We start from the raw sequence: 4,807 nt of genomic DNA on the forward strand, positions 1-4,807 counted from the left end.
CAAAATATTCTCGCTGTTAAAAAATCAGCCGCGGTTTTAGTAAAAAAGATACGAAATCGAAGGAGGTGAGCCCGCATGGGCCGATCGCGCGGCCCGCTCGGTATCCGCAGAGAAGGTTTCATTAGTGGAAGTAATTAAGTTTTATTTACAAATCAAGGCAATATCGTTAATTATGTTTGTTTTTTGTTTTGTTTTATACATGCATACTCGCGCGCCTCTCTCATTCTGTTTTAGTTTTATTTTATTTCTCTTTTTTTTTTTCATTTTTTCCCCTTTTCTGTTCACTCTCTGTTTCACAACACGCGTTCACTCGTTCACCACAAGATACTTTGAACCCTAGTAATTCCATTCCATTTGTGACAAATTGTTCTTCTTTTTTTTTTCCTTTTTTGTACAACGTGTATATAATAATAATACAATAATTTATTAATCGTCCAGTATGCAATAGGGCAACAGCTGGAGTTTCGAGCTTCTTCTTCTTCCTTCCTCTCTCTCCCTTTTATTCTCTTCAATCACTCTCATATAAACTGCTTGCATATAAAAAGTTTCGATTTCGATTCTGCGATCGTCGCTCGGCGAACGGGCTTTCACCATTATTTTCCTCTTGTTTTTTCCCCTCTTCTCTTTCATTTTCTTTAACAACTACAATCTTACGCTCACGTACCTCTGGGCGTAGTCACACACACGCACATGCGCACACACACGCAGGCCCACATACACGCATTCTCTTTTTTCTACTTCTTCAAAAGTATATCCCCTTACATATATTCGCACGTTTCGTAATACAGCAAGGCTGCTCGAAGTAACGATTTATCCATTTATTTATTTCTTTTTTTTTGTTTGTTTGTTTCGGCACTGAGAAAAATGTTAGCGGCTCCTTTATTGCTGCTGCAGCACGGCTTATTATCACCAAATAGTCGCTCTAACCACGGAACGGAATCTAAACTGGTAACAATAATCAACGATAAAACGTGTGAAAAAGTTTGCGACTTTAGTCATTCTCCCTCTTCTTCCATTTCGTTCTTTACTTTTTTCTGTTTTTGTTAAATTCCATCACCTTGATCCTTTAAGTAATTTCGTACATAAATAAACTCTTTAAGTAAACATTCACGGAGTCGAACGTACTTTTACGCGAAAGTGTGAAAAACGAAAAAGAGAAGTGATAATTAATTTTATTCAAATCATCGACGATACACACAAGTGGGCTCTCGAAAAAATTCAAGACCGTAAGTAGCTTCTCTCTGTACATTGACTACAATGATATATATATATATATCGTGATTCATCATCCATCGATCATGTAAGCGAATAAAACGTTCAATCGCGTACACACAAGTGAATTTAATCGAAAATATACCACTTGTACATATTCCTGTTTACGAATAAGAGCAACAGCTCTTTTACTTTCATATGTATATGTATCACATATATATATGTTAGATTATCCGAATTCGAAGACATCGTTTCGTCGCTGTACAAAAGTATCGCGTTGTTAAAAATTAATTGGTCTACCTAAATATTTATATATTTATAATACGCACGAGTGTGGGTGTATATATATATATGTATGAATATATTCATATATACACACACACACACGTACACATACCTAATTACGTATCACGATCATTTTCGCTACGCCTCCGCGCTAACAGTTTTCTCGGCACACGTTCTCACAATAAATCTAAAACTCCTATTGTGTGTTAAACTCGTAGCAGGCGAGTTTTTCCATGATTTCTCAGAGTTTTGCTACAACAGCGTGTCTACAATCATGTTACAACTCCGTAATAATAATAGTACTAATAATAATAATAATAATCATTAAAAAAAGAAAACAAAACAAAATGCCTGAAAAGATTGAAACACGATAAAAGAAACGGACGTATTATTAATATTACGAAATACTAAAGACGCCTGTTTTCTCGAGCATCAAATAGATTGCGTTCAATAAAAGCGATACATTGGATTGTTAATGTTAATTAATCACGGAAGCACGACATGATAGATGCTTAGGGACGTTTGATACACGATATAAATTGTACGTGTGTAATGTTGAATCCATTAAAGAATATCGCTTGTCGGATGCAACATTAACCTTGTTATCTCTCTCTCTCTCTCTCTCTCTCTCTCTCTCTCTCTGTCTCACGCCGTCCCTCCGATCTTTCTAACCGATAAAGCATTACAGCATTTGCGATATTTTCCATATTCGAGTCTCTCGTTATCGTGCACTATCTGAGATAAAACGATTTCTGCGATAAAAAAAAAAAGAAAGAAAAAGAATGAAGAAAATAAAAAAAAGAGAAAGAAAAAGAAAATAGAGAACGAAGAACTACTCAATAGTGGTTTCTCAGGATTTTGCCACATGACTGTATATATCGCATTATAATCGCTTGTGTATCGTATCGTAGATTTACGACTGCTTTCAACACGGCAGACGAGAGCATTATAAAAAGATGTTTTGCGGATAAAAACTTAACGAGTGTCTCTGTTCAAATTTCGGAATATACAAAATTTCCTTTCTTCTTTCAGATACTCCGTGTTCTTGTACGTATTTCCGGAAAAGGCGCACACACCACATCACACCACACAACAACAACAACAACAGTTCGTATAGAGTCATTTCGATGGGCAGCATTGTACGTGTGAAAAAATGATGAAAAACTTTGTAATACCAGAGATGTGTTTTTATCGTCAAGTATCGTGGGTGGCTTGCGTAACATATATCGGTATATTCGCTGGCGAGTCGATGGAATTTAGCGAATTTTCGGAAATTAGTTACACACAGGTGTATATTTTTATACAACGTTTTTCTTAGGTCTTCGTTGGCAACAGACGGTTTATCGCACGACCATAAAGGCTATTTTTCGAATTCACGACTTTCTCCCCCCCACCCGCTTTTATATTGCTTGCATGTGTCAAATTGTTTTATTGAAATTTTTTAGAAATTCCCACCTCTCGACCCCTGGTATGGACGTGCCATAAACCTGGAGAGGAAATTTCTGTACCGTTGCCAAATTTCGCCCACCACGCCGCCGTTAGCCTAAGAACCGTTTCATTGAAACGTCATCAGGTGACATATGAACATAGGTAGACGCCATTAAAGGAAAATGTGAAGGCATCGCGTAAGACTCTTGCACGACAAATTCCACAGAATTCAATCTTAAATCGAAATACATGTAACGGATATCCCGGACTCTGTAGCATCGCACACATTTTGCAAGGCTCTGTTTCTCACTATGTCTAACTTCGGCTTCGAAGCAGGGCGGCGTACAATAAAATCGTCGAGTGTTTCTGACGTGAATTACGTGGGCTAGTTATGAACATTTCGTTTCGTCAAATCAGCCAGCATGTCGATCGATTAACAGAAATTCCGAGTATTATGAAACATAGTAGCCTCACGCTCTTCGAGAGTTTATCGATAAAGCGAACAATGAAACGTTGAGGCTGTGGCAGCGGCAGCCATGGAAACATACCGAAATACATTTTCAACTATATTCAAACCACCGGTTTATATGTGCTCCCAGTAAAGTTAGCCCAGGGAGTACAGTTCAGCTCTGAATTAGATTTGTTCACCAGGAAAAAAAAAAGAAGAAAAAACCGTTGATAAACGGATGATCGCTAATATCATAGAATTTTTTTTTTCACATGAAATAGGAGTGATCAGAGTGTGGACGCAGTCGATTTATTAGCAATGCGCCCATCGCATATGATCAGAAACACTCCATGATTTTACCCACGAAACACCCACTCAACTACGCTCATCGTCGAATATGAAACACCGTAGATTAATTCACTACAGTCATCAACTCACGCTAGCCTCACTATCTACCCGTATTTTTCACGAAAATAACGGGAAAACTAGGTAATTGAACAAATATATTGCATAAATGTATCGAATTGCTTCAGAGTCCATCCAACAGGTACAAATTACCTGTTAAGGAAATCTGCCTGCAAGTTTCAACAAAACCCCGAATGTTATTATCAACAATCACGAGCATTTAACAACGTTCGATTTTCCTTTTACTTTTTTTTTTTCCGACGTATACATCTATCGATTATTAAAAGCATGTATAAACAGTGTTTAAAGTATAAAGACAGGATAGTTACTGCGTATTGCTATGATTTAAGAACCGATAAATCAGATATTCTAGAGGTTCTGAGTTTTGTCGAACATAGGTGGCGAGGTACATTCACTAAGTACAAATGTTTCGTAACACACGTTGCTCTTCGTTAGATACGAATAGCAATTAACATAAATACAGTGACACTAGTAATTTATAGTCTAGATATGAATTTTCTCAACATTTATATACAGTGTTCTGTGATAAAGCTTGTGTTTCTTTTGTTGAATTACATTAAAATAATCTTAAGTAGAAAAAGAAAGGAAGAAAAAAAGAGAGAGATGAAATTATTACTATAAAAGTCAATTCGATTATTAATTTTCATCTCTTTGTTATCGACGTATTATGTCACTGTTGTGTATCCGTTGTTTTAAAAGTAAGATGCAGTCGCAAAATGATATTGATCCGTTTAAAAGACAGTCATATAATATGTAACAAAAAACTGATAGAACATGTAGTTGGAAGCCATTTAATATTATGCAATATGTGCAAGACGTGTTGTTATGTAATATTCTTATCTCTGTATACCCTAGCCCCCTTTTTTTTCTGAAATGAATACGTATAACACTGCCGCCTTACTTTTTCTTCAATGATAAATAGCGACATAATAATTAGATAAGTAGCAAAGGAAACATTTACAGCTAACAATAATAAGCTAAAATTAAAGAAAAAATTATTTCATTATA

This window comes from Habropoda laboriosa, unplaced genomic scaffold (genome assembly GCF_001263275.1).
Source record: "Habropoda laboriosa isolate 0110345459 unplaced genomic scaffold, ASM126327v1 scaffold81, whole genome shotgun sequence".
In the NCBI taxonomy this organism is placed as follows: Eukaryota; Metazoa; Arthropoda; class Insecta; order Hymenoptera; family Apidae; genus Habropoda; species Habropoda laboriosa.